The sequence below is a fragment of the Papio anubis genome, chromosome 15 (assembly GCF_008728515.1).
Source record: "Papio anubis isolate 15944 chromosome 15, Panubis1.0, whole genome shotgun sequence".
NCBI lineage: Eukaryota > Metazoa > Chordata > Mammalia > Primates > Cercopithecidae > Papio > Papio anubis.
The window spans coordinates 25,852,809-25,875,221 of record NC_044990.1 but is presented as its reverse complement, the minus strand read 5'-3'; the positions used below and the strand labels follow the sequence as shown (position 1 = coordinate 25,875,221).

The 22,413-nt window shown below is 37.1% G+C and overlaps 1 long non-coding RNA gene across 1 annotated transcript in view; it reads right to left on the bottom strand.

Annotated features, from left to right (window-relative positions):
* Window positions 1-21,863, bottom strand: part of LOC110741687 — a 56,666-nt gene extending 34,803 nt beyond the window's left edge. Inside the window, exons 1-2 of the long non-coding RNA XR_004178698.1 lie at window positions 21,787-21,863; window positions 1,878-1,975 (exon numbers count right to left, since the gene is read on the bottom strand). This is a non-coding gene — a long non-coding RNA (uncharacterized LOC110741687). The remainder of the gene's footprint in view (window positions 1-1,877; window positions 1,976-21,786) is intronic.
* Window positions 21,864-22,413: the final 550 nt, after the last annotated feature.

Genomic DNA, 22,413 nt, shown 5'->3' with positions numbered 1-22,413 from the left:
GGGAATGGGTGGACCCCTACTTCAATATGATTGGTGTCCTCATAAAAAGACTGTGATGTGAAGACACAGATGTAGGGAGAATGTCATGGGACAGCAGACGCAGAGATTGGAGTTATACAGCTGCAAACCAAGGAATGTGAGATCACTGACCACCAGAACACAAGAGGCATGGATTCTCCTACAGATGTCAGAGGAAGCATGGGCCTGCCAACATTTTGATTTTAGATTTCTACCCTCCAGAATTGTGATGCAATAAATTATTTTAAGCAACCCAGTTTGTGGTGCTTGTTACGGCAACCCTAGGAAAGTAATATACCAACTTTTATTTATTTTTTATTCAAAGACATAACTACTGTGCCTTAGCAGCATCAGGAAATGAATGCCTAGTAGTTGCCTGCTTTAAAGTTCCTGTTAAATGCCCACTATGTTCGATAAGTTACTTCTATACAGTAGCACAGGTATACTGGTGATAAATTCTTCCCACTTTTTTATGTGAGAAAACATGTTTATTTCACCTTCATTATGGTAAGATATTTCCACTGGGTATAGATTCTAGATGAACTGTTTTTGTTTGCTTGTTTGTTATTTCTTTTAGTACTTTAAAAATGCTGCCTCACAGTTTTCTAGCTTACATAGTCTCCAGCAAGAAATCATCTGTCATTCTTATCGTTCTTCTGTACATGTATGTCTTTTCTCTTTGGCTACTTTCAAGATGTTTATCTTTGTTACTGGTTTTAATCAATTTGATTACAGTGTATCGTGGTGTCATTTTCTTCATGTTTCTTGTGCTTGGAGTATGTTGAGTTTCTAAAATCTGTTGGCTTATAGCTCTCATCAAATTTGGAAGAAAAATGTGGCCATTTTTTTTTTTCAATTTTTTTTCTCTTCTTCTTCACTCTTTCTTTGGGGATTATAATTACATGTATATTTGACTGTTGAAATTGCCCAACAACTCAGTAACACTCTACATATTTTATTGAGTCATTTTTCTCTCTAGTTCTTTTTTGGACAATTTCGATTGCTGTCTTCAAGTTCACTAATCTTTTTTTCCTCTAATGTCTTTATATACCATTAATCTTGTCAAGTGTATTTTTCATCTTTAGATCTTCAATTTAAATCTCTTTAATATTTTCCATATTGCTACTTAACATATTTGGTTTTTTCTTCAGCTTCTTGTACATGTTAAAGTAAGTTGCAATTGTTTTACTGGGGCTTTCCCCCTACCAGTTCTATCAGCCATGTCATTTCTGGCTTGGTGTCTACTTGACTTTTTTTCTTTTCATTATGGGTTGTCTTTTTCCACTTTTCTGCATGCCTAATAATTTTTAATTTAATGCCAGGCAGACAAAAGTACATTTTATCTTGTTTGGTGCTAGATATTTTTGTATTCCTATAAATATTTTTGACCTCTGTTTTAGGATGTATTAAGTTACTTGGAAAAGTTCAGTTCTTTTGGGTCTTACTCTCAGACTTTGTTAAGCAAGATCAGAGCAATGTTTCATGTAGGGTTAATTTTTCGCCACTCAGGCAATCCATTCCAACTGGTGAAAACAGGAAATATTCCTTCCCTTCTGTGACCTCTAATCATTTTGAGTATTTTTAAAATTCTGATCTCAGGTATTAGTCTCACATGTGCTTTTTAAATTATCAGATAAATACTCAAGGTGGACCTTATGCAGATCAGATCTCTGGGGTTCTATCTCTCTGCAGCTCTCTCCTCTCTGCTACTCTGCCCTGTGGATTCTAGCTGCCTTGGTTTCTGGACCCCTACTTCCATCTTTGCAAATCATGGAGACTCCAGGTTCTGCCTGGTTCCCCCAACCTGTACACACTGTGGAAACTCCTAGGCAATAAGCCGGGGCTATTGCAGTACTCACCTTGTTTGCTTCCTATCTCTCAGGGATCACCATCCTTCATTGCCTCATATCCAATGCCTTGAAATGTTTTGAAAGATATCTTCTCAGAACAGGAATCTCTGAGGAAAAAGAAAAAAAATGTTTTGTCCATTTTTTGTTTGTTTCACATGTGGAAGGGTAAATCTATTTTTGTTACTCCACTGTGTTTGGAAGTAAATTTAGAAAATATTTTTAATTTTGAAACATGAGTTAAATGTACTTTTCATAATTTTTCCTTTCATCCTTTTTGTCCTTTAGCTGCTACTCCTCATTTAAGAAGCTGTTAGCCATAAGTAATCACTATACCCTAAAGGGTCCTAGCAAATGTGAGTGAGGCCTTGCTTAACAGCAAAGAGTATGGATCAATTACTGAAGGCTGGTGAAGGATATTACAGGACTCTTAGGGAATGATGCAAGAACAGAACAGAAAGGACCTGGGGTCCACTCCTCATGACACCATAGCTTCATAAAACCCTTAGGACTTAGATGCACTGCAGCAAGAGAGGAAAATCCTTGAATTAAAGAGATTATATTTCTTCCATTGCAACAGAATACATTTAAATTATATAACTCTCTACATATAAAATATTGTACATCCTTGAGACAAATGGCATATTAGGAAAGAGGAGATGTTTGTTTTGGTGGGGGAAATGGGAGGATGATGATGTATAAATTTTTAGCCATCTTGGATTGAGGTGACAATGACTTATTAGAAATGGATATGGGTAAGAAGATATCAGGACAATTATGTAAATTTAGGATTCACATGGAAATTCCCATGGAAGTTAAAGAGGCCACCTGAGGAAATGAGTTTAGAGTGATAATTAAAAAAAAAAAAAAAAAAAGAAATGGTAGGAGGAAGTAAGGTGTGCCAGGAAGCGGAGAAAGAACATTCAAAGTAACAGGCATACAAAGCAAGTCAGGGTTTGGAGAACAGAGAGTTTCAAGAAGTGGGCTGTCGGTGGTATTTTGGGTATAGAGGGCATGTTATGTTAGGATGGAAAATTCCCAGCATGCATGCTGACACTCCTACCTACTGCATCCTTAGCAGCCAGGATTGCACTACAATGGTATTCCTTGTAATTGGGCCCAGGCATATCCTCACAAGTCTTCTCAAGAAGGTTTTCCAAGTTTGCAAGATGAGACTTGTTTAGTCTATTGGATCTAATGTTAGGGACTCTGACTTGTAACTTGACCTTGGCCCCGTGATTCTTTTCTTTCATACTTACACCTTGCCTGCTAGCCAAGCCAAATATACTTCTAGTCCCTTTGTGTCTATTATAGCAAGTTGAAATGTCTCAATTTACAATCATGTCTTATATTTGTATAATGCTTCACCATTTACAAAACATGGTCATATCTTATATAGATTTCAAAATGGAAATGATGGGATGAGCAAAAATTATAGTCATAACTTGTGGCTCATATAACTGAGAATAACGGGTTAAGTGATTTTCTCAACACTGTACAGCTACTAATTAGCAAAATCAAGGGAAAACAAATAAATATATCTCTGACTCCAAGTTGTACTCCATTTCAGTTTAACTGGTTTTCCTCATTGTGTGGATAAAAGTTCTATTTTTTCATTCTCTGCTGTCCACCTTGAGTTCTGTAACATAGGTAAGGCACAATTACTTTGCTTACCTGTGAAGGAATATCAAATTATTCAGAGGGCTACTTGTGAAAATCACTGGATTACTCATTGTACATTTGCTATTTTATGTAATTTACTTCTTATCACTGGATTACTCATTGTACATTTGCTATTTTATGTAATTTACTTCTTATAGCAATGCTTTAAGGTAAATATTATATTATTTTATGCATGGGAAAACAGAAGCTTGGAAAGTCCAAATAACTTACCCAAGATAAGACAGTTAGTTGGTGGGGCTGGAATTCTAACCATCATACCTTGATGAACTAATTCTATTAGGCCTTTCTGGGGCATCAGTCTCTCTAGAACTAAAACTCTACTGAGAGCTATTTGTTCCTTTAGTTATTTATGCCTCAGACATTTATTTGGACACTCAGACCCCATGCAAGGAACCATGAAAGGTCCAAGGGATAAAAGAATGAATGTTTGGGCCTTCTGTGAGTTCATGGTCCACACACTGTCCTCTGTCTGAGACCCACACACCTAGACCACTATGGTTCCTTGACATGCAAAGCAGTTCATTATTCCTGGAAAAGCCAAAGTGGCTTTTGTTGTTTCATAATTAATCTTGGGACCTTGATTCTTCACTATTTTATATTGCTCTCAATTTGGAGCCTCTGTGGATAAGGGCAGAATCTGGAGAGCACCAAACCTTTTAGCAGCCTCCTCTTTGCTGGCATAAAAATGTCCTTATTTCACTGGTGCAAATTTTGTCCCTTGAGGGTAATGTCTGGGCAAACTGACAATGCGTGGGTGGTTATCATCACCATCTGCATTTTGCCTTGTAGGGAATCTTAGAGTAGCACCAGCTGTTATATATGATTTTGGGAAGTTCTGAGTCCTCAAGGAAAAACACAACATAAGGACAAAATCCTCTTTGCTATAAAGAGAATACAAGTGTATAGAACTTGTATAGAACCTGGGGGTGGAGTGAAGGGCAAAGTGATTTCTGCATTTGTTATAGCTAGAGTTTGCTTTTGTGAATACCTAAGTACTGGCAAGACACGAGAAATGCATGTAAATTCAGATCATAAAGTCATGAAACTTGTATTTATGCTTGGCTAGTGGGAAAATGTCATCACAGTGGACATTCAAACTTTCCACCAAAGTTTCAGAAGAGAAGGGTAAACACAGAATTCCCAGGGTCTGGGGTGCAGTCCTAGAAAGGGGCATTTATTTTTAGATTCTTGGTTTATCATAAAAATTCATGATGTATCTGTGTCTGTTTAACTATGAAGATAATGCTTTGCCACCAAACTCCTGGAAAAATAGATGCCCTAGGAAGACATGATGTTTGTCCTGGGGCTTTGCTTACTTTCTTGTGCATCTTGTATATATGCCCTAGTTTGGTTAGAATTAAGGTACACTGAGAAGCAGATATTTGAGGGATAAAGGTATGGCTTACTTTTTCTTTTCTGATACAAGTTAAAGAAAGTTAAATGTGGTAACCATTTTTGCCTGACAGTTCATCACTATAGACCTTCAGGCCTCCCAAGGGTGAAGGGTCAAATTAGAGGAGACCTAATTGCTCAGGTTTGTTTCATTCCAAGTTCACCCTGGGATAAGGACTTAGCTTTGAGAAAGGTTTTGGAGGTCATTTATCTTACCTCTCCAGCTTGGTGATTGGCATTTAAAGGCTTCAAGATATTGTGAATGAAAACCATTTTTAGGAGCAGTACTCTGTTTGACAAGACAATCTCCAATGTCATCCCCATTTGGAATTGAGCCACTCTGTAGTCCTTGGGATCACCTCACTGTCACAGGGGCTCTTGCAGGCCTAATGGAGCTTATTTAAAATGGAACCAGTCCTTACAGATCTGAGGGTTTATAATTATATCTGTTAAAGAAAGTGCTTTGAACTCAACAGGGGTGTTGATAGAGGATTAGTTGGTTAATTCCATGAGAAACTTTGAAAACAAGAATTTATCACCATTTTTAAATTTGCATGTGGACATTTAAAGAAATGCTCTATAGCTGTGTGCATAATGCCAGAATATGATTTAATAAAAATAACTTACAGAGAACCTTGAAAGGTGAACAAACTTTTGACCCTTACATATTACTAAAGAACATTTAAGCTTATTAGTTATTTAGCAGATTATATTTCAATTTTCTATAATCTATTTTGTGAACATTAATCAAAAAATATCTAGTAATTGACCCGTACAAAACTACAGACTATCCGAAGTATGCAAAGGTTTAAGGCTGTCCCAAAACTCAAGAAATTAACAGTTTATGAAGTTGGGGAAAAATCATTATCTCAGTATTTCCAGAGGTCATATGTTCACAGCTAGTTCTATGTTCTGACATAATCCTTCAATGTCTCTTTAAATTATATCTTCCCAAATTTTCCCAGTTAGAAATAATCCCTCTCCCTCTTCCCACTCTTTCACTCTCTCTCTTTCTCCTCCAGATCCCCCATAGCATTTTGCTTGTATATTATAGCACTTACTATTCTCATCACAGTCTTTAGTATAACAAGAGCCAAACTCTGCCAAGGGCTCTATCTTAATTAAAAACAACAGCAACTTCCATTTATGAAGAAGATTTTATGTGTCAAATGCTAAGCCAAATAAAATCTTCAAAATAATTTTATAAAATAGGTATTATTACTGTTATTTCAGAGGTAAGGCGATTGAGGATTAATGATGCTATATAACCTGCTCAAGATCACAGATTTGGAAGGTAGGAGTGGCGAAGTACAAATGCAGGACTCCTAACTTTTGAGTCCTTGCACCAATTGGGACTTCATACCAGCTTTCAACATGCCACATTTACTGTTGTTTTTCTCCCACCCTCACCTCTCGCACTTGCCACAGTGCTCTGATGGATGCCCCATAACTCATTTAGTTGAATGAACATGAAAGATAATACATTGAATGTAGCCATTTACGTATAACGAGCTTCTTACAACGTAAACTGTATGCAGTTGGCTCATTTGCCAATACAAAAGACGGACCAGAAACAAAATCCTGATCTCTTGCTGCTTTAGCCCATTTTTCACAGCTATAACAGAATACAACACCCTGGGTAATTTATAATGAATAGAAACTGACTGGCTCACAGCTCTAGAGGCTGGAAAGTCCAAGATCAATGGGCTGACATCTTGTAAGAACCTTCTTGCTGTGTCATCTCATGATGGAACGGCAAAGAGATGGCATGAGAGAGGAGAGCAAGAGGAGATAAGTTTGTCTTTTAATAAAGGATACACTCCCATGATAATATAATTAATTCATTCATGAGTGCCATATCCCTATGATCCAAACATCTCCCTTTGGCACCCCCCTCCCAACACAACTGCATTAGAAATCAAGTTTCCAACACATAAACTTTGTGGGATGCATTTAAACCATAGAACTTGCTCTTTTCTCCTGGAGGAACCCTGTGTTCAACTTTGGCCATGATCTCTGGTTGTCTAACCCCTTTTAGCAGCCAGATTCCCTGTGATCTTTCATGTATACTTACCTTTCCTGATGTTGATCCTGGTATTATCTCCCGCCATGATATTCAAGCATGCAATCCAGACATGTTATTAGATTTAAAGCACTAACCTGAGTAAATTTACTGAAGGAGAAGTATCTTGCTTCTCTCCTCTCAGGAAAAATATAAATAAACTTCTCAAAACTATAGATAATCTTATCAGACTAATTAGTTCTATCCATGCATGCATTCATTCATTCACTTACTCATTCTCTCAAATGCTCCTTCAATTTTCCAACAAAAAAATTTTTTAGAGCTTGACGTAATGTCTACCTTCAAGGAGTTTACATTTAGTGAGGGCAACCAGCAGCTAACTAGATGATTATAATAGTGTAAACACTGATCCTTGAACACAGTAGTATGGTGACAAACTGCCCTGGTTTGCCCAGGACTCCTGGGTTTTCTGTGATGTGGGATTTCATTTTTTCAAAAATGGTATAGTTCCTGGCAACCTGGGACATTTGATCACCGTAACTGTGGGAGTGTAGAAGAGGCAACCCATGACTCTGCTTGAAAAGGCAAAAGAACATTTCCCCGAAGAGGTGGTTCTAATGCTGGAATTTCAGACCAGGCACATGGGAGGTTCAATTCCTTAACAGCCTAGCCCAGTGGTGCCCACCTCGTATTCTCATATTCTCCAGGGATCTCAGGAAGAAGGAGGCTCATGATGCTGGACTGGACTGGACATTTCTTCTTCCTCTTAAACACACACACACACACACACACACACACACACACACACACACAGAGAGAGAGAGAGAGAGAAACACAAGAACGTAGGCACAAGCAAGCAGGCTAGCAGCTTTGGCCTTTCTGAATGAAATTCAGCTTTTTTTTTTTTAAAAAAAAAACTTTTTAAATTCGCAATGAACCATCTTATACATTTTACTTCTTTCTATAAGCAAACCTTGAGCCATATTTCTGGATATCTAAAGTAGAATGCATTTTAGAATTTTAAATCTGCTGTATTTCACCCTGCAGATATCAAAGAATGAAGAATCTTCATAAGAGGAAAAGGGCAGCTAAGCAGCCTTCTCATTTGGTGGGTGACACCGAGTCATGGACTATGGTGCCTAGGGTATGGCAGAATCACTGCAAAGGCCCTCATGAGTGATCCAGGCAGGAGCACAGGCTGGAGCCACTGCTGAGGATAGATGCTGTCTGTTCCAGAGGCGGAATACATCTCTGGAGGCTTGCTATGTAAGGGTGGCACAGGGCTGCCAGAAAACACAATAATTTCTGTGATTATGATTATAAGTGCCTTTTAATTGCTGTTGCATCATGCCAAATATCTTGGGAAGGAAAAAATAGGGCCTTATGAATAAATGATCACTTAAAATATTTAAATAGATGATTATAATATACAACTTTAAAATACTTGGCTTTACCCTGAAGCTAAGTGTTTCCTGCAAAGTATGGCAAATTCATCGTCAGTAGTAAGCAGTTTAAGTGTCTGGTAACTTGGAATACATACAGTGCACCCTTGTTTAAGAAAACTTGTGTGCATCTGAGTAGCGGATAGATCAGAAAGTAATTATGTAACATGGAGACTTAGGATAATTATTTCAGGAATGTATTGGAAAATATGTCATATTGAAAAATGATCTGCTTTTAATTGTCCATTTCCAAAACAAAAAACAGTCTTGAAGTTTACGTAAAACTAAGCTTGGTTGAGAATGAAAGTTGTTTCCTCAATTCCCAAATCTCCCTTCTGTATAGTAAAATACAAGTCTAATATAATATAGTAGAAGAGTTTTACTATAAACCATAGTTTATCATAGGACATAATCCACCCCACATAAAGAAGTAGAAAGCCCTTTGCTGAGAGGAAAAGAAGAGGAATTTAGTGACGATGTCACTAGGATGGGAATGTGACTGCCATAGTCCCTGAAAGCAGACCTAGCACCTTGTATCTCCTGGGTCTCGAGCAATCAAAACCCAACAAAAAACCCAGCGAGGTTGAGAGGGAATGAAAGAACATGCTGGCTGTTGCTCTGTTTCTGGGATCAGAATGGTGCAAAAGCAATGAAGCTGTGGGAAGAGGGAGTTTTCTTGATAGATGGAACTGTAATAGTCTACAGTCTTCCACAGACTGCATACCAGGAACGTGGGTCCATGTAAGGGAATAGGAAGGGGACCCAAGGTCAGAAGACAAAGGCTGCAGGGCAGGGTTTGGCAAACTGTGGTCTGCAGGCCAACTCCTGTTACAGCCTACCTTTTTATGACCCTGAGATATAATTTTTAAAAAATTTTTAAAGGACTGTAGAAAAGAAGAAGATGAAGGTGAAGGAAGAGAGGAAAGAAAATGAGGGGAAAAGGGGGAAGGAGGAGGAAGAGAACAATAATAAACAACAAGAAAAGTTTGTGACAGAGACTGCATGTGATCTGCAAAGTCTAAGGTATTTACTTTCTATCCCTGTATAGAAAAAGTTTGCTAACCCCTGCTATAGAGCTCAGGGACCTCATACCCATGACAAATTACAGTCACCATAGACTTCAGCATCAGTAGCCAGGACAAGCCCAGAAGTTCAAGTGGGAGTAGGAACATCCGGGTGGAAACCAGCACGGAGTCCAGAGCAAACCAGGCACACCACTAAAGAGACCAGCAAGGCAGGAAGGAAAACTATGCCACAGAAGATTTTCCTCCTAAATCAATGAGGATAAATAAGATTCATCCTGAATCCAGATACATCTCAGAAAAGAGGAGAAGGAAGGAAAACTCTGATGGGAAAGAAGGAATGATTGGGAGTTAACACTTTGAACTGAGTATCACATGTGGCTGAGTTAACCTGAAAAAGAAAGACAGTGTAAGCTTAAGGTTCTTCTTCCTTTTTTTTTTTTGTATTTTTTTAAGAGACGGGGCCATTGTGAATAGTGCTGCAATAAACATACGTGTGCATGTGTCTTTATAGCAGCATAATTTATAATCCTTTGGGTATATACCCAGTAATGGGATGGCTGGGTCATATGGTACATCTAGTTCTAGATCCTTTCAACCCAAATGTCCATCAGTGACAGATTGGATTAAGAAAATGTGGCACATATACACCATGGAATACTATGCAGCCATAAAAAAGGATGAGTTTGTGTCCTTTGTAGGGACATGGATGCAGCTGGAATCCATCATTCTTAGCAAACTATCACAAGAACAGAAAACCAAACACCGCATGTTCTCACTCATAGGTGGGAACTGAACAATGAGATCACTTGGACTCAGGAAGGGGAACATCAAACACCGGGGCCTATCATGGGGAGGGGGGAGGGGGGAGGGATTGCATTGGGAGTTATACCTGATGTAAATGACGAGTTGATGGGTGCAGCAGACCAACATGGCACAAGTATACATATGTAACAAACCTGCACGTTATGCACATGTACCCTACAACTTAAAGTATAAAAATAAATAAATAAATAAATAAATAAATAAATAAATAAATAAATAAAAAGAGATGGGGCCTCACTCTGTTGCCCAGGCCTATCTTGAACCCATGACTTCAAGGCTGGTCTCGAGCCCCTCACCTCAGCCTCCCAAAGTGCTAGTATTGCAGGCCTGAACCACCATGCCCAGCCCCAGCATATTTATCTTTTTTTTAAATTTTTTTATTTTATTTTTATTTTTTGGGGACAAAGGGTCTCACTCTGTTGCCCAAGCCAGAGTGCAGTGGTGTGATCATAGCTCACTGCAGCCTTGAACTCCTGGGCTCAAATGATTCTGCCTGAGCCTCCCAAATAGCTAGGACTACAGGCATGTGACACCACACCTGGCTAATTTTCTTATTTTTTTGTAGAAACAGGGTCTTCCTATGTTGCCCAGGCTGGTCTTGAACTCCTTGGTTCAAACAATCCTCCTGCCTTCGCCTCCCAAACTGTTGGGATTCCAGGCATGAGCCACTGCACTTGGCCAGGCTTCTTTTTTTGTTGTTGTTGTTGCTGTTGTTGTTTTAAATTATTATACTTTAAGTTCTGGGATATGTGTGCAGAACGTGCATGTTTGTTGCAAAGGTAGACACATGCCATGGTAGTTTGTTGCACCCACCAACCCGTCACTTACTTTAGGTATTTCTCCTAATGCTATCCCTCCCATAACCCCTCACCCCCTGCAGCAGAACCTAGTGTGTGATGTTCCCCTCCCTGTGTCCATGTGTTCTCATTGTTCAACTCCCACTTATGAGTGAGAACATGTGGTGTTTGGTTTTCTGTTTCTGTGTTAGTTTGCTAAGAATGATGGTTTCAAGCTTCATCCATGTCCCTGCAAAGGACATGAACTCATCCTTTTTCATGGCTGCATAGTATTCCATGGTGTATATGTGCCACGTTTTCTTTATTCAATATGTCACTGATGGGCATTTGGGTTGGTTCCAAGTCTTTGCTATTGTGAACAGTGCTGCAATAAACACACGTGTGTAGGTATGTGTCTTAGTAGAATGATTTATAATCCTTTGGGCATATACCCAGTAATGGGATTGCTGGGTCAAACGGTATTTCTGGTTCTAGAACATTGAGGAATCACACTGTCTTCCACAATGGTTGAACAGGCTTCTTAATTTAGGCATCTTACCTTGTTTTCTGGGATATTAGAATGGAACTCTGGGGGAATGGTTTCAGTTAGGATGAGCCAGTCCTGGAGATCTGTTGTGCTATGTGGTGACAGTAATTAATGTATTGTGTGATTGGAAATTGCTAAGAGCTTAGAGCTGAAATGTTTTCATCACAAAAACTATGTCAGATGATGGGTGCATTAATTAGCTTGATTTATACATTTCATAAAGTATACATATATCAAAATATTTTTGGGCTGGGTGCAGTGGTCCACGTCTGTAAACCCAGCCCTTTGGGAGGCTGAGGCGGGTGGATCACCTGAGGTCAGGAGTTGGAGACCATCCTGGCCAACATGGTGAAACCCCGTCTCTACTAAAAACACAAAAAGTTAGCCAGGCATGATAGCAGGTACCTGTAATCCCAACTACTCAGGAGGCTGAGGCAGGAGAATCACTTGAACCTGGAAGGCGGAGGTTGCAGTGAGCCAAGATCGTGCCACTGCACTCCAGCCTGGGCATCAAGAGCGAAACTTCCATCTCAAAAAATAAAATAAAATAAATAAAATAAATATAGAGTTGTATACTGTGTATATATATGTATTCATAATTTTTGTCAGTTATATCTTAATAAAGCAAAAGAAAAATGGAAAATTTTCGAACTTAGAACTGAAGTTCCCAACCTTTGTGGCACTAGGGACCAGTTTCATGGAAGATAATTTTTCCACAGATGGAGGGGTGGTCGTTTTCAGGATGAAACTGTTCTACCTCAGATAATCAGCCATTAGATTCTCATACGGAGCACACAGCCTAGATCCCTCACATAAGCAGGGCATCCTGCTCCTGTGAGAATCTAATGCTGCTGCTTATCTGACAGGAGGCGGAGCTCAGGCAATAATACTGGCCCATCCACCACACCACTCACCTCCCGCTGGCCAGCCCTGTTCCTAACAGGCCACGGACAGGTACCAGTCAGTCCGTGGCCTGGGGGTTGCGGACCCCTGCCTTAGAAAGTGTGATCTTTAGGTATTTCCATTGTTTATACCTTGACAGAGATGCTCAGAATTTTTAAACAAAGTTGCAAGTTTTGAAGTCAAGGCTAAATGATAAATGTTAAGCAATAAAAAAGTTAAAACAAATCAAAATAATGAAAAATTTGAAAAAACTAAACTTATGAAAAAATGAAAAAACAGTTTAATTTCCCAAGATTGATTTTAACTATTATAAACAGTTGCTAAAATTGTTCTGAGTTTGGGAGGTAGAACATCTATGCTAGGAAGAAGACATTTAACTCTGTGATATTCATAAATAATTTGTTTTCTCAACACCATCTCAGAAGTTTAAGGTATCACATGAATGGTCCTATCATGCATTACTAGGGTAAACCTGGCCAAATCTAATTAATATTTTTGTTTTTCATGAACATGTTTTAAATGTTCAGTATTAATGTCCCTATGATTGAAATATGTGTTACGGATCCTGGGTATTTGTAATATTCTCTTGCAGCACATACAGTGGTTTTGGTTGCATCCACTTGAGTCTCTAACTCAATGTCCTGCAGCTGAGTTCATCCTGTGAAACAAGCTGCATGGCTTAATGTCCCAAGACTCATATATCCCAAAACATACTGAGGTCCCCACTCAGTCTAATTCAAGTTCTTACCTAAAGCCATGTGTAATTTATTTCTTGGACACATTGATATCTTTGAGATTAATAACTTGGTACGTCTTACCTAGTAAGGATTAAAGCTCTAATACTTAGAAAATCACAGAAAGGAACACACTGAAAATGGCTTGTCTATTGCATATTGGTCTTTTTTATTAATTAATAGGTGTTATTTTCTAAGAAGAGTTTTAGATTTACATGAAAATTGAGCAGATAGAGTTCCCATGTACCTCCCCACAATTCCCCACATTATTAACATCTTACATTATTGCAGTAGATTTGTTATAATGAATAAATCAAATCAACACATTATTAAACTCCATAGCTTATTTTTATTTCCGTAGAGTTTCCCTAATGTCTTTTTTTCTGCTCTTGAATACCACATTATATTTAATCATCATGTCTCCTTAAGCTCCTCTTGGCTATGAAAGTTTTTCAGATTTTCTTATTTTTGACAACTTTGATGAGTTTAAGGAGTACTGATCAGGTATAGTGTGAGGTAAGCGTGATGACCACTGCACCACGGAAACCCCTAAGGTCAGGTGTATTGTAGAATGAGCCTCTAGGAGTTTGTTTTGCTCACAATTAGACTGAAGTTATAGTTTTAGGGGAGAAGCTTACAGAGATAAAATGCCTCTTTTTATTTTGGTGTGGAGAGACTACTTTTTTTTTTTTTTTTTTTTTTTTAGCAGTTCTAGGGTCACAGAAAAACTTAAGAGATTTCTTATGTCCTCCCTGCCCCACACATGCATAGCTTCTCCATTATCAATGTACCCTAACAGAGTGGCACATTTGTTATAATTCAACCCACATTGACACGTGATTATCACTCAAAGTCCCTAGTTTACATTAGGGTTTACTCTTGGCATTATACATTTTGTGGGTTTTGACAAATGTGTAATGATATGTATCTGCCATTATAGTATCATACAGAGTGCTTGCACTTCACTAAAAATTCACTCTTCTCCAGCTAGTCATCCTTTCCTCTTCCTAACCCCTGGCAACCACAGATCTTTTTTCTGTCTTCATAGTTTTGTCTTTTCCAAAATATCATATAGTCAGAAGTATACAGTATGTATCCTTTTCAGATAGTCTTCTTTCACCCAGTAAGATGAATGTAAATTTTTTCCATGTTTTTTTCATGGCTTGATAACTTATTTCCTTTCAGTGCTGAATAATAATCCATTTCATATTCTAATGTACTACAGTTTACTTATCCTTTCACCTACTGAAGGACATTGTGATGGTATTCCAAGCTTTGCCATTTAAGAATAAAGTTGTTATAAACATTTGTGTGTAGGTTTTTGTCGGACAAAGAGTTTTTCCAACTCTTTGGGGTAAATAGCAAGGAGCGTGACTGCTGTCTTCCACAGTGGCTTTACCATTTTGCATTTCCATCAGCAATGACTAAAAGTTCCTGTTGCTCCACATCCTTACCCCGCATTTGGTGTTGCCAGTGTTCTGGATTTTGGCCATTCTAATAGGTATGTAGTGGTTATCTCTAAAATGCCATTTTCACGTTCTGTTCAGTCCACACTTAAGGAGAGATGAGTCATTCTCCTCGTCTTTAGGGTGAAAAATCTACATAATTTATTTCTAATACTTCTGCATCAGAGAATTATCTCTCCTGTTCCATTTATTAATTTATTCAATAATTTATTTACTTCAGTATGAACTCATGAATATTTCATACTCTCAATTATAATCCCACACCATTTTTCATTTTGTTACTCAAACTATTCCCACTTCGGCCTTTTGGAGCCCTTTCATTTGGCCCCTGTACCCTCTTGACATACCCACATCAATAATATTTTGTTGTTTTTGTTGTTACTGTTTTTGACAAGTCCTTACTTTTTGGCACTATAAGATCTCCTGTCCTCCTCTTGCGTATGTCCTCCCAGATCTAGAATCAGTAATTTCTTTAAGCTTCCCTGGTTCCTTTTATCTCAAAATCTTATTGAAAACTGAGATCTGTCTGGGAGTTGAATGTGTTTATTGCTATGGGGGTATCACTTCCTTTTGATCCTCTCAGCTGACAGAACAGAAATGTATACGTATATATTTGATAACTCCTATAGGCATACATACCTATAAATATTTCTATGTGTAACCATCCGTATCCATATTAAATTAAACATAAGTTCTTATGATATCTCCAATTCTAATCCATTACCACATGCGTGGATCATTCTAACCTCCTTTGCTTAACCGTAAACTCCATCAGTGAGAAATTTGATTCCTACCATCTGCCATCCATTTACTGATTTGTTCAAACCCAGTAAACAAGTATAGGGTGATCAGAATTGTTAACTTGCAATCTCAAAGGAAATAGCTTTATCAACTAAAGTACAACGTTTCCATTCATTTCCAGAGTTACTTAAGTCAGCACCTCTTCCCTACATCCTCTTCAGTGAAATTGCTTCATACCGTTGTTGTAACAGAATTAGATTCTCTTGTCATGGTTCTGTGTTCCTTTTAGGGATCCTTCAACCTCTATTACATGATTTTTTTAAAATGTGCATACATTGAGTTCACTCTGTGTTGTACAATTCTATGGGTTTTGACAAATGCATAATGTCATAGATCCACCATTACAGCATCATACAGAATAGTTGCACCATAATAAAATTCCCCTGTTCTTCACCTCTTCATCCCTCCCCTTTCCCAGACCCCTAGAATCATGGATCTTTTTACTATCTTTATAGTTTTGTCTTTTCCTAAATGTTATGTAATTGGAATCATACAGTATATAAATTTTCAGATAGATCTCTTTCACTTAGAATTGTGCATTTAGAATTCTTTTACATCTTATCATGGCTTGATCTCTAATTTCTTTCCATCACTGAAAAATATTCCATTGTATGGATGTACTATAGTTTATCTGTTCACTTAATGAATACATCTTGGTTACATCTAGGTTTGGGTGATTATAAATAAAGCTACTATAAATATTAATGGGCTGGTTTTGTGTGAACATGTTTTCAATAAAATTGTATAAGTACTTGGGAGCACAATTGTATGGTAAGACTATGCTTAGATTTTCTAGAAGCTCTCAAACTGTCATCTAAACTTGCTGTACCATTTTGCATCCATACAAGCAAAGAATGACAGCTCCTGTTGCTCTACATTCTTGCCGGCAATCGGTATTGTTAGTTTTTGTTAATGTTAGCCATTCTAATGGGCTAATTCTAATAGTGGTAACTCATTTTTGCTTTAATCTGCAATTCCCTAATGACAAGTGATATTGAGGACCTTTTCATATGCTTATTTGCCATCTGTATATCTTCTTTTGTGAGGACTCTGTTCAAATCTTTTTCCAAGTTTTAATTGGGTGTTTGTTTCCTTCTTGTTGAGTTCTAAGAATTCTCTGCATATTTTGGATATGAGTCCTTTGTTAGATATGTGTTTTGCAAATATTTACTCTCATTTTGTGAGTTGTCTTTAATTTTTCTTAACAAATATCTTTCACATGGCAGAATTGCATTTTTAATAAAGTATAATTTATCTATTTTTAAAAGGTTGGTGTTATATATAAAAACTCAAGCCCAATGTTGCTTAGATTTTCTCCTGTGTTACCCTCTAGATGTTTTATAGTTTAGCATTTTATATTTAGAAGAGTGATCCATTCACTCTTATTATTATTGGAAGGTATAAAATCTGTATTTAGGTTTCTTTTTTCTTTTGCATAAGGATGTCCAGTTGTTCCAGTACGATTTGTTGGAAAAAAAAAACAAACAAACAAAACACTGGTTTTTTTCTATTAAATTTGCCATGGCTCTTTTGTCAAAGATCAGTTGACTGTATTTTTGTATCTATTTCTAGGCTCTTCAGTCTGTTCCATTAATCTATCTATCTGTTCTTTTGCCAACACTATGCTATCTTGATTAATGTAGCTTTATACTAAGTTCTGAAGTTGCATACTGTTAGTCCTCTGATTTTATTTTTCTTCATCAATTGCATCTTCTATTCTGGGTTTTTTTCTCTCCTCATACAAACTTTAGAATTAGTTTGTTAATATCATAAAATAACTTGCTGCGATTTTGATTGGAATTGTGTTGAATCTACAGATTATATTGGGATAATTGACATCTTAACAACTCTAGTCTTCAGGTTCATGAACATGGACTATGTCTCTAGTTATTTAAATTTTCTTTCTTTCTCCAGAGTTTGATCATTTTACACATACTGATTCTATAAATATTTTGTTAGCTTTTTTTGTGCTAATGTAAATTGTACTGTGTTTTTAATTTCAAGTTTCCAATTGTTTATTGTGAGTATATGGGAAATCCATTGATTTGTCTGTATTATCACATCTTGTGACTTTGTTATAATTACTTAATTTCAGGTGTACTTTTTGTGAATTCTTTGGGACTTTCTGAATAGACAATCATGTTATCTGCAAACAAAGATAGTTTTCTTTCTTTCTTCTCCATCTGTGTATAGATTACATCAATTGACTTTCAAATGTTGAACCAGATTTGCGTACCTGCAGTAAATCCCATTTGGTTGTGGCGTATAATTATTTTAATATATTGTTGAATATGATTTTCTAATATTTTGTTGAGGATTTTTGCATTTACCTTCATGAAAGATATTTGTCTTCAATTTTCTTTTCTTATAATGTTTTTATCTAGTTTTGGTAGTTAAGAGAACGCTGGCCTCATAAAATGAGTTAAGTATTTCCTCTGCTTCAAGTTTCTGGGAGAAATTATAGGGTATTAATATCATTTCATTCTTAAATGTTTGGTAGAATTCACCAGTGAAACTGTGTAGGCCTGATGTTTTCTTCTTTGGAAGATTATTAACTATTGGTTCAATTTCTTTAATATATGCATATTGAGATTACATATTCTACTTGTGTGAGTTTTAGCACATCATGTCTTTTAAGGACTTTCAACCGAGGTATCAAATTTATGGGTGTAGAATTGTTTGTAATATCCTTTATTATTCTTTTAATGTCTGTGGGATCATTTGTGATGGCCCCTATTTCATTTCTGATACCAGTAATTTATGTCTTCTCTATTTTGTTTTTGATTAGCTTGTGTAGAGTATCAATTTTGTTAAAGAACCAGCTTTTTAAAATTGTGGTCAAAACACTTGAGATTTATCTTCATAAAGTATATGATACCTTATTTATGACAGATACAATGCTGTACAACAGATGTCTAGAGATTATTTATCTTGCTTGACTCAAATTTTATGTCTGTTTATTAGCAACTTCTCATTTCTCCCTCTCTCCGGCTCCTGGCAACCACCATTCTATTCTTTGTTTCTATGAGTTTGACTATTTTAGATATCCCATATAAGTGGAATTATGCAGCATTTGTCTTTCTATCACTGGCTTATTTTATTTAGCATAATGTTCTCAAGTTTCATTCACGTTATCATATGTTGCAGCTTTTCCTTCCTTTTTTTAAGGCTAAATAGAATTCCATTATATGCATAGAACATATTTTCTTTGTCCATTTCTTTGTCCTTTATATGGACATTTAGATTGTTTCCACATTTTGACTATTGTGAATAATGCTGCACTAGAGAGCATTTGTTTGCTGTTCATTGCAACGTAATTAACAATAATAATAAAAGAGATAAATAATATCTCTTTCAGTTACTGATTTCAGTTCTTTTAAACAAATACCTAGAAGTGAGATTGCTGAATCCTATGGAAGTTCTATTTTTAACTTTCTTAGAAACCTTCATTCTGTTTTCTATTGTGGCTGCACCATTTTGTATTCTCATCACCAGTGTGCAAAGGTTCCAATTTCTCCACATCCTCACCAACACTTTTTTTTTAACTTTTAATTTTTGTGGGTACATAGTGTATATATGTATGGTTTTTTTTTTTAAAGAAATAATAGCCATCCTAACAGGTATGAGATGACAGCTCATCATGGTTTTAATTTGCATTTTTCCAATGGCTTAATGATATCGAAGATCTTTTCATATACCTAGTGACCATTTGTATATCTTATTTGAAAAAAAAGTCTCCTCAAGTCCTTAGCCCACTTTTTAATCATTGCATTAGATTGTTTTTTGTCTATTGAGTTATAGGAATTCATTATATATTTTGGAGATTAACTCCTATCAGGCATTTGGCTTGCAAGTATTTTCTCATTTCATATGTCGTGTTTTTTTCTGCAAGAGTTGGAACTTCCAAGGTGCCTTCTTCACTCACACATGTGGTGCCTCCACTGGGATGCATGGCATCTGTGGGCCCAGCTGAGCAGTCCATGCTAATATTTCCACCTCCCTTCCACCTCTCCATGGGGTCTTTTGAGCAGCACAGCCAGATACCTTTATATGGTGAATCAAGTCTGCCTTAGTGAGTGTTCCAAAAGAACAAGTCCCAGCGTCTAAGAGTTTATCAAACTTTTGTTCATGTCATACTTGCTAATGTCTCATTGGCTACAGCAAATCATGCAGCCAAGGAAAGGGATACACAAAGGAATGAATATCTATAATAGCAGTCTAGCACATTTAGTATGTCATTAAAAGGGATGACATACTAAATGTTGATGAAGATGTGGAGCTACCAAAACTCTCATAAATTGCTAATTGGAGTGTAAATTGGTACAGCCCTGTAGGGAAACATTGGTGGAATCCACTAAAGCTAAATGCATACTTACCTATGACCTAGCAGCTTTGCTCCCAGCAGAACTGAGTAATCACATTCACAAAAAGACTTACTTATATGAGAATGTTCCTAGATTTATTCATAAAATCCCAAAACTGGAAACATCCCAGATGTACATCCCAATGTACATCAACAGGATAATGCATAAATTACGGAATAGTCATACAGTGGAATGATACATGGCAATAAAAAGAACAAAACCTCACTTCAGCCTTGATGGTTCTCACAGACACTATGTTGAGCAAAAGAAGTCAGACACAAAAGAGCACACACTGTCCCACTCCATGTATAGGGGGATCAATTGCTTTCATTTTTGCACTGAGAAATCCACATCCCAGAAACCCCTCAGCTCTAGGGAAACCACAATGGCTAGTCATGCTACATTCACACAGAGTTTAATAAGACATATGATTAATCCATGTTTATAGAAGTAGACTAGAGGGTACCTCTCAGGTGCATTTTGAATAAAAAAGGGGCAAAAAGGAACTTCCTGCAATGTGAATATACTCTTGAACTAGATGGTGACTACTTGAGCATATATACATGTAGAAATTCACTCTTTGTACATTTAAGACTAGTGCAGTTTATAGACTTTATTAGATGAACATTATACCTCAATACAAGTTTTAAAATAAAAAAACCGAATGAGCAGAAAACATGTCTGTAACTTACTGGTTCTGTGACCTTGGCAATTTCGTAAAACCCTCTGAGCTTAGCTTTCTCACATGTAAAGTGAAGATAATGATAATGGATAATTCCCATGGCCCTTGTGAGATTAAATGAAAGGGGTTAAATTTTATTTATAAAGCACCTACCGTATATTAGACACTCAATTAATATTGGGTCACATCTCTGCAATTCTGATGGGAAATGTCTTCCTTAAGGGAAGATTTTCTGTGTCTGGAATTTCACTCCCTAGAACTTTCCATGCTTGAGTCATGCATTAGCTTGTGACAAGTTATTTTATTTAACTCTCCCTCTTGGCAATCACTACCTGTGATGACACACAAAGCAGGAAACTACATCCCAGCAGCTACAAATAATAGCAAGCAATCTTTTGAACTATTTGCCTTGAGGAAAGGATAAAAAGTTATTGAGTCGTGAGTGCAGTTTGCCACGTCACGATGTATTTCCCACTATTTTCTTAGGCTATTTTCTTTGCCTCTTTTAAGATATTTTCCGGAAACTTTTGCTGAACAGTAGCCAATTGGAGTGAATGCTTCTGCAACCATCTCTTTCTGAAAGTAACTCAGAGATCTCATTTTGGCACATGGAAGACAGCAGACTCTCTACTTCTCTTCCCTTAGGTCACAATGGCCTATAGCATATCGCTTTTAGAAGCAATGCTATAAGGAAACCTTTTTCTTGCACCACGCAGAGTTAAGTCAGTTCTAAGTGCTAGGCAGCATGTTTTTGTGCTTGCAGGTCCAGAACTGTTGCAGACCCATTTCATTCACTCGCTTTTATGCCTTTATGGAATAAAATGTTCAGGTTTCTTTTAGGTTAACTCCCTGAGCATTCAGAAAGTCTACAATTTTTGACTAAGAAATCTTGTGACTTTGGGAGGCAGCTCAGTAGAGGTCCAAGAATACTCCATATGCTTGTCTTCCTGTGCGGCACAAAGTTCTATTTAATTCTTCATTCGCCTCCCTTTACATAATGTCTGGGAAAAGTTCACATTATAAACAAGTATATGGAAGCATATTCTTTAACTACAAAACTCTTTTGAGTGGCATTTTGTGAGAATTAAAAGTATTCAGAGATTTGAGTTTAAGAAATATGTTCCTATATATTGTTTCTATGAAAAAAAAAAGAAAAAGAAACCTGAGTTTGAATCCAGCTCCACTCTATAAAGCTGTGCAACCTGGAATGAATTACCTAACTTGCTGCATCTGAAAATTTGGAATACTAAATAATACCTACCCCTCTAGATTGTTGTAAAGAAGTCATAGGAGGTTAGTACAACATCACCCCCACAGGAAGTGCTTCATATGTGAAGGGTTTATGCCTTTATCCTCATTCAAACAGCTTCTTAAGGCTCAGGAAGTCCCTCTGGAGACCAAAAAGGGAGGACAGAAATCAGAATGATAATATCTTTACCTCATCCACACAAATCAGTTCAGACGCATTCAAAGTTCTTCAGCCCAGGGTAATGTTTCACCTCCCTTCTGCATTTTGCTTTTAGTTCAGTGCTCACCATTGGGAAGTGTTCTGTGTATTGAACACATGATGAGCCCTTCAGAAACGTCAAATAACAAAGCCATTAGTTGCCTCAAGAAATTAGCTGATCCTCGCCTGCTTGCTTCTCAGAAAATCAATAACTTTTGACACGTTTTTGAAATAAAGGAACTGCGTCTTACAGAGCATTGAAGATTTGAAGGCATGCACTGTTTTTCCCTTTTCTTCTGCCTTTGTGTCCATATGTCTCAAAAAGAAATTCGGCACAGATTAGACATACCAGCCCAGAGCAAGAATGACTTGTACATTATGGTGAAAAGAATTTCTAATTTATTTCATACGAAGACTAAGTCACATATTTTGTGATTTTTT